The sequence below is a fragment of the Hylobates moloch genome, unplaced genomic scaffold, assembly GCF_009828535.3.
Source record: "Hylobates moloch isolate HMO894 unplaced genomic scaffold, HMol_V3 SCAFFOLD_3, whole genome shotgun sequence".
Taxonomy (NCBI): domain Eukaryota; kingdom Metazoa; phylum Chordata; class Mammalia; order Primates; family Hylobatidae; genus Hylobates; species Hylobates moloch.
Window position 1 is genome coordinate 154142529 of NW_026652278.1, and position 9093 is coordinate 154151621.

At 40.0% G+C, this 9093-nt stretch overlaps 1 pseudogene; it reads right to left on the reverse strand.

The window, feature by feature from the left end:
• Window positions 1–2268: 2268 nt before the first annotated feature.
• Window positions 2269–6107, reverse strand: LOC116480305 (nucleolar protein 8-like; annotated as a pseudogene).
• Window positions 6108–9093: the final 2986 nt, after the last annotated feature.

Sequence of the window (9093 nt, forward strand, 5' to 3'; positions counted from 1 at the left end):
TCAGTACCTAGATTCAATTGTTAACATTTTGCCATATTTGTTTTATATACTTTTTTATCTCCTGAGCCAGTTGAGAGTAAATTTCAGGCTTCATGACTCGTCACTGCCAAATACTTCAGTATGTCTATCTTAAACATAAGAACAGTTTAGAACGTTATGCTAACATCAAGTGAGAGGTAATGAGTGCCTCAGCTAGGGCTGCAGTAATTCAAAGAAGGGGGTGAAGCAAGAGAAGTGTGGATTACTCGTTTGTCAGCTACTTTGAGAAGATATTCTCTTAAGGTGGTTTTTCTTACATCGTGATAAGGGCCTGGCACACTTTGCCACTTGTGAACCCCAAGAAGGAGCCTAATTTATAATGGGCTTAAGCAAAATATAATTTGGGTGTAAAGTTAGTGTCAAAATATAAGCACATACTCTATGTCCTTGTCTGATATAACTTACACTGATATTGATGCTTCTTTTTATTAACAAGAATAATGTATAGTTTTCAGTTATTGGACACATATGTCTTGCGTATTGTTATTTAGTGTCTGTATTATACACATCAGTAGTGGAAATAAAGGGAGAATTCATTGTTAATTTTATTGCTTCAGAAATTTGGACCACTCATCACCTTTTAAATAAATCAGAATAAATCAGAAAAAATCAGAACCTACTTGAATTTCGACATTTTTTGTCTGCTGGTGGAGAGAATTATCTTTTGTGTTTTAAGTTCAAATTAGACACCTCCTAAGTGTGAGCATATCAAGTGCCCATTATCACCCAAATGAATTAGGCTTGTTTGGAGAAATGGCTGATTCCAGGTGCTGAGGAAGAAAAGTCTCAGTTTAACCTGAAATATTTTATTGACTAGGAAACTACGAAAATGCTCAAATAATGATAGAGTTATCAAAAAACCAAAGAGCTGACTGAAAAGGACTCCTATTAACCTAATTAGGGGTAATTTGAACTTCAAAAACAATAGTAATTATACTGAAATATAACAAATATAAACATTTCTTTTTTTCTTTTTTCTTTTTTTTTTTTTTTTGAGACGGAATCTCGCTCTGTTGCCCAGGCTGGAGTGCAGTGGTGCGATCCGGGCTCACTGCAAGCTCTGCCTCCTGGGTTCAGGCCGTTCTCCTGCCTCAGCCTCCAGAGTAGCTGGGACTACAGGCGCCCACCACCACCACCCCCGGCTAAATTTTTTGTATTTTTTTTAGTAGAGACCGGTTTTCACCGTGTTAGCCAGGAAGGTCTTGATTTCCTGACCTCGTGATCCGCCCACCTCAGCCTCCCAAAGTGCTGGGATTACAGGCATGAGCCACCGCACCTGGCCAAATATAAACATTTCTTGATTCCAAAGTGATATTAGGAAGAAAGAAAGAGAGGGAGGAAGATAGAGAAAAGGAGAAAGGAAAAGCTTTTCTTTAAAGCAGAATGCCAGCTAATAAGTACAGAAAGAATTATAGAATTAGAAAATCTCTGTTTTGCAAACTTCCCGGTATAATAATTGATTTAGGTGAGAAACATCTCTGAATGCTAAAAACCATTGGGTGCAAGATGGTTGTGGGATCGGGTATTCACACAGTTTTGAAAAATCACACTGTGTATTATTTATTAATTACGATGTGATAAAGTATGCCTTTGCAATGGAGAAACCTGGCAGTTACCATTGTCCCAAATCGTCAAACTCTCCATTGCAACAATGGGTTAGGCTATTAGGTGCCTCCGGATGTTATGGAGTGGGAGGTACACAGCATAACCTAAGTGGAGTTCTTGCCAGAAATGTCTTGTCTAAATCCAATCATGAGGAAACTGTCAAACAAATTCAGGAGATGGAACATTCTGTAGAACAATTGGCTTGGACTTGTCAAAGGATTCGGTGTCAGGAAGAGCAGAGGGTCACAATGGAAGACTAAAGAAATACAGCATCCAGATGTGATGTGTGAGCTTGGCTGGATGCTGAATTTTAAACAGCTATAAAAGACATTTTGAGGACAAGTGGGACAATTTCAGTATGGCTAAGATGTTTAATGATGTTATTGAATTCAATTTTTTTCCTTTTTAATAAGTTGAATTTAATTTTTTGAAGTAATTACTTAGGAAGAAATGCAGAGGAGTTCCATAGAAAAAGATGACAACCAGAACGATATTCCACCAGCCAGATTTTCAAAATTCCTCCACTCTGAAATTTCTTTTTTGTCAGCTAAAACTATTTTCTGAGTCAGTTTCCTTAAGGCGAGCCTTGTTCACATTCAGTATCAAACCCAATGCTGATATTTGTTATTTTGGTTTCATTTCCCTTTTTGCATCTTTATGTTTCTTTGGACAATCCATACCCAGGTTGTTTGTTCTGGCCTCCCAAGAGTTCCTGCTAATATTACTCCCCACTCCTCTCCAGAATAAATCAGAACCTACTTCTACTTGAAGTCTTTCATCATTCTTAGAGAAAAAGAAAAATCTAGTGGTCTCTTTCTCAGGTAATGATGCTTCTCCAGGGCTGGACTTTCTGTGATCTGTTCCTTCAGTAACATCTTCCTCTTCTGAACTGCAGTCTTGGAAACAAGGGTCTTCCTCGTCTCCGGAAACCTGGAGAGACAATCTTTCCAGATTTCACTGTTTCAACTCTGTGGGTCTCTTCCTTTATGTCTTTAGTGTCTGAATCAAAAAGGGAAAATGTGAACCTGCTGGGCTGCTCAGCCCCACTGGTCAGAGCTGCAGGTCCTGGATTTCCTCAGATTTCTCTTTACCACACTCCTCATTCCAGGGTGTGTCCTCTTCCTTTTCACCGGCATATTTTGAAGTTTGAAATATTTCTTTCAGATCCATAGCAATGTTATAATACGTTTCTTTAGACACCTCAGGTAGCTTTTCAGCTTCCTCCCTTTTCTTTTTTCCTTTGTCTTTACTTTCTTTTGGTTTGTCATCTCTTTTTCTTTCGTAAGTGGCATGGTCTTGCTTTGTTGGATCATAACGTACGATGCTCTTAAATATCTTAGCAGCTACTGATCCTTTGTAGAATTGCTTAAGTTGATTTTCAAAACACTTTGTACAGCATCCAGGGCTTTCTTTTTTTCTTAGCAAGCTCTTCTTCCTAGCAGGTTTCTTTTCATTTACCTCTTCCTGTTCCTCTTCACTGTCACTTTCTAGAAATCGAGAATTTATGCAGAATCTGTCATCAGTGCCAAAGTGCTACTGTAAATCCATGAGCTTCTGTCCAGCTCTGCCCTCAAACTGAGGTTTAATTTTGAACCTGTTACTGTCATTTTCAGAATCAGATTCCTCATCATCACTGCTATCAGGCAGCTTCCCCGATGTTTTACCCATAGACTGTTTCACCCATTCCTCTCCTGGATGGCTCTGCTCCTGAGTCGATATCTCCTCTGTTTCACATTCACTGTCAGAACTGAAGATGATGTATGTTAGTTTATCCTCTGGATGACCATCCAAATTTGCCAGAGCACTATGCACCAGCTTCTTCTGCACTTCTTTTGCTTTTTGCCTCACTTCCAAGGCTGCCAAATTCTTCTCATCATCTTCAGCATGCTTATCCTTAGCACTCAGATCTGACGAATTACTAATAGAAAGTGAGAAATCAGGTTTGATTTCCTGAGTGTCCTTGGATGAGACCTTTGGTGATTTCTCAAGAGATGTGAGGCTGCTTGAGTCAGACCTCTCTTCCTCTGAAGCTTCTTTGTGGTACTGTGGCAGCTGTATTTGTCAAAGCCTATGTTGTGAGTCTTTGCACTAAGACATAAGGACTTCTTATCTTTTAATGGCAATAAACTAGAAATAGAATTCTTACTTCTCTTTTCAGAACTGCTAGTGGGGCTGGGCGCGGTGGCTCATGCGTGTAATCCCAGCATTTTGGGAGGCCGAGGCGGGCGGATCACGAGGTCAGGAGATCGAGACCACGGTGAAAGCCCGTCTCTACTAAAAATACAAAAAAATTAGCTGGGCGTGGTGGCGGGCGCCTGTAGTCCCAGCTACTCGGAGAGGCTGAGGCATGAGAATGGCGTGAACCCGGGAGGCGGAGCTTGCAGTGAGCCGAGATTGCGCCACTGCACTCCAGCCTGGGTGACAGAGCGAGACTCTGTCTCAAAAAAAAAAAAAAAAAAAAAACAAAACCAAAGAACTGCTAGTGGACACTGCCTTGCAATCCTGGCTCTCAAAAGTGTTCTGACTTTTTTGAGGCTGAATATAGTTTGGGCCATTCACCTTCTTTGCATATTGGCACGGAGTCAGTTCACCCGATGAGCCATTAACATGTGGGGACCCATCTTCCATGGATATCATCCTGGAATCCACATGTTTCATGGAATTCTGATCTTTATTAATATTGTTAGAGGCAACATTGTCTTTCAAGGATTTTTTTATTGACTCCTTTTTCATATAAACAGCCTACTCCCTTGAAAACCTGGAATCCTGGCTTTCAGTTGTTTTCCTTTGGTTTCTGTTTGCCACAGGTGCTCTCCTCTCCTTCTAACAGGGAAGCCGCAGTGTCCTCAGGACAAATACAGTGTCTGCGTCTGTGGAGGCCAGTGGGAGTCTTGGGGCTGTTGGAGCCTCTGTCAAACTTGCATGGTCTGATGGTTTCTGGTCCGTCACTCTCAGTAACTTCATTGGAAACCTTCCGTTCACTGCCAGCCAATTGTTCCAAATCAGCTGAAGTGAGATTCACACGAAGGTGGTTTTTCATCACGGCATTATACTCCTTGTCTCCTTCAGAGTCAGCTAATTCTGATGCAGAATCAGCATCTTCATTGCTATTGGAGTGAGAGGGAGATTTGCGATTAAGAGCCTTTAATCCACGACTGAGGGCTGACTCTACATTGCTTTTTCTTTTTTGTACTTTAATACAGTGATCAGAAAGGTCACAGTTTTCTCTATTTTTGGAGGAAATTTTCTTTTCTGTAGATTTTTCCATTTGTGAAAATTCTGTACTGTTTTTGACCTTAGCAACATTTTTTTTCATCGCAATGATTTCATCTGTATCTCCTGAGTCATACTCACAATCATTTCTCATAATATCATCATCATTGTCATGGCAAGAGACATTATTTTTGATACCTAAATCTGTTGAAGAATGCAATTTGTGAACTCCTGATTTGAAGTCATCCCTTACAACTTCAAAGAGATTATTTTCAGATTCATTTATTGAGGATTGTGTAGTTCTCTGTAAGTTTTCCTCTTTTGCAACCATCATTCTTAATTCATCTTTAGAATCAATATCATCATCAGAAATGCCATTTCTCTTCTTGGCAGTTTCCAATCCAGAAGTCCTAAAGGGTAGATTTTAAAGTTTCTGAGCATCAGAAACAGGTACAGGAGATGATTTAGGAGTAGTGGATTAGAAGTTTGTTTTTGTGCAGCTTGTTGCTGTGTTGAGGGTGGTCTCTCTATTACCCACCCGGACCTTGGACTCATGGCCAGAGACCCAGTGGAACTCTCATCCCTCTGCACTTTTATCATCTTCTTGAGAGGGCCATGAAAGTCAGAGAAGTCTCCTCACCATTTCTTACTCATAGGGTCATTCCCTCCTTCCAGTTCCCAAGTCAGGCTGGACATAGGAATGGTGTTTGTGAAATCCTCCCCTATCTTCTTTAGGTTGTGGCAGTATTTTGAGGGATCATATTTTATAATTTTACATTTATGATAATTTTTAAGGTGAAGAACAAGTAACACTCTTCCAAATTTGCTCACAACCCAATTCTTATACCCTGGCGCTTTTGTCCCTGGTGCAAAAGGAATTCCACTCCTCCTATCTTTTCTAACAAGTTGGTGTTACCTGTTGTTGATTTTCCTTTCTTAGCTTTTGCTTCTTCTCTCTCTTGGGCCAATCTGTGCAAAAAGCTTTCTTTCGCTAGTTGAATTTGTAATGTTCTACCTTTCCATTTTGTTTTATTTAAAACAGATATACACTTTTTCAGGTCTCCTTCTGCTACACCGATGTTGATATATGCAACGACTTTCTGTGGGTTTCCTTGGTCATCTTTCCGTGTGATAATCTCCACTTCTGAAACTTCTGCAAATCTGCTGAACTGATTTTGGAGGACTGTCTCAGAAATTTCCTGGCTAAGGCCGTCCACATAAAGGCGCTTCATTTCTCTGTTCACTTTCATGAAAGCTGGTGGTGTGTTTTAGTGGGAAAAGTAATTTTCTCAGCCTTCTTTCTCTGAGAAGACCCAGAGAAGTAAAGAGAGAGGCTGGGAAATGGCCTTGTGATTCTCATGCCTCAAACCCACTCCTCACCACGTCATCACCTAAAGCCAGCACTGCTGCAGCCCCTGAATTCACTTTTTAAAAGGCCTGGTAGGCCGGGCGTGGTGGCTCATGCCTGTAATCCCAGCACTTTTGGAGGCTGAGGCAGGTGGATCACCTGAGGTCAGGAGTTTGAGAGCAGCCTGGCCAACATGGCGAAGCCCCGTTTCTACTAAAAATACAAAAATTAGCCAGGCGTGGTGGTGGGCACCTGTAATCCCAGCTACTCAGGAGGCTTAGGCAGGAGAATTGCTTGAACCTAGGAGGCGCAGGTTGCAGTGAGCCAATGTCGTGCCACTGCACTCCAGCATGAGCAATGAGAGTGAAACTCCCTCTCAAAACAACAACAACAACAACAACAACAACAACAACAACAACTACAACAAAAAAACAAAAGGCCTGGTAACAGTGTTAGGTTGTGTGAGAGAATGTCCTTGTTTGTGAGAGCTATATGCTAAAATATTTATGGATAAATTGTCCTGTTGTCGCCAAAGTACTTTAGGATGGCTTGACAGAAGGAAGTGTGTGTAGGTTCCAGTTTTAGTTCTTTTGGGATGCTACAACAAAATACCATAGACTGGAGTGCTTATAAACTACAGAAATCTATTTCTCACAGTTCAAGAGTCTGGGCAGTCCAAGGTCAACGCATCAGCAGATCTGGTGTCTGGTGAGAACTTACTTTCTGGTTCATAGATGCCGCCTTTTTACTGTGTCCTCATGTGGTAAAAGAGGTGAGGGGTCCTTTTCAGACTTCTTCTATAAGGGCAATAATTCCATTAATGTGAATTCTACCTCCCCAAAGTCCTAACTACTAATATCATCATCCTGGGGGTTAGGATGATGAATTCTGGGGGGACACTAACATTCTGACCATGGCAATACCTATATAGAGAGATGAAGCACGAGCAAGAAGATTATTAATAGTTGGTGTGTATAGGCAAGGGTATACCAATGTTCACTATACATTTCTTTAATTTTTGTGTGGATTTGAAAGTTTTCAAAATAAGAAAAATAGTATCTATGGGAATCAAGAGAAAATATTTTTCCCTCCACTTTTTATGCCTGTTGTCCTCTACACTTAGTAATTATTTCATGACATGAAAGCCCTGCTTTGATTTGTTAGCTTTGTCCTATGTATTGAGTTTAGTTCTGAGGACTTAGACTCACCCTATTACTCTGCAGGTGATCAGGATGTTGTAGAGACAGTGAGTTTAGATTTCTTGGACACATTTTCTTTTGAAACTTTTCTTTGATTAATATGTGAGGTGACTGCAAGGGACCTTGTGAAGGTCTTGGTTCTTGTTATTCCCTGCAGCTGCAAGAGTGGGTTCCAGAGGCCAGGGAAGAAATGCGGTAAATACATGGTACATTCCTTATGGTTCAGCAGAAGGATTGAAAGATCCCTGGAACAAGTAGGAGAGAAATACCTTGAGACTTTTTATATGCATGTCTGTTAAAGCCATCATGTCAGTGCATTTTATAGCATTTTTGTCTGCCTCCTTTCAGTGACAGATTTTGGCAGTCTTGGCATGGTAGTCATGCATTTTCAACTACCTGCATGGGACATCTTGAGTTCCACATAAGAAAAGATGGTGGAGAGAAAAAAATTGGGGGTGGGGTGGGGGTGGGGGCGGGGAGGATCATTTTCTCATAAATTTTATTTCTCCAAAGATAAGATAAAACTCAAATCATAACTTTGTAGTTATATACCTTTTGAAAAACTGATCGGTAAATAACAATTTTATTAAACAATTGTTGAATGAAAGAGGAGAAGGTGTGGTGCTATAAGATTCTTTGCTAAATGGAGTTTTTATATTAAAATTATGGATACAAATATTAGGTGATTTTATTAATTGAATCCCTGCTATGTGCTTCCTTTTAATATAATAACTTGACATTAAGAAACTTGTCCTTAAGAAACTCAAGAATACATTAGTGACTCTATCTTAATCATTTTAATGTTTCTATAAAGGGAGAATATCTGACTTTTATGTTTTTACTGAGTTTGAGAAGTATTTGGGGGATTATAATTCTCATAAGGGTCTTTGACTTCCAGTTTTCCTTCTCCTAAGAGCAATGACATAGCAGATTGAAGATTAATGATGGTCTGAAGGGAGCTGGGATATACAGATTGTACTCAATGTCATTGAAGAAATGTGCTTTGAGTATCCACCATGTACCAGGCATGGTGCCAGTGCAGATTAAAATGCAAGAGAGGCCATTTCACAGAATCTATTTGTTGACTGTCAATGACACAAGAACATGTGTTTGGAGGCACTTGGCTATTTTTGCTGGGTTGGTCTTCATGGATGGACATTACTATTCTCTTTCTGTTTTAAATCCATAGACAAGAAAGCCCTGATCAACCCCTTCTTGGACTATTCCAATTTTGTCTCACATAATTTATTGGGGAAAATGAGTTCCATATGTTTAGTAAAGTTGTTCCAGAACTACCTCCTTTCTGGCTCATGTTTAGTATTTTGGGATTTGGTGGCTGTGTTTATGGTCAACAAAAGCATGATCTTCATCACTTTTATGTCTTCTTTAAAACATACCTCTTCAACTATTCTGCCTTTCAGATGTAAAAATCTTTGCCTTCTTACTTCATCATCATTTTCTCTTTAAACTTATGTGAGAGGGGTAGACAATCCTGAATACCATTAGGATTTACCCTAACCCTGTTTTCCATGGAAAAGAATATGTAAACTTCCATTAGGAAGTATGTGAAAGAAACTTTCCTTTAAATAAAAATGTGTAAGTGTTTAGAATTGCCCTTGCAAAGTTCTAAGTCAATCACCCAGGGCTAATACATCACTTGAGGAGATGGGCTAGTGGCATTCTAATGAA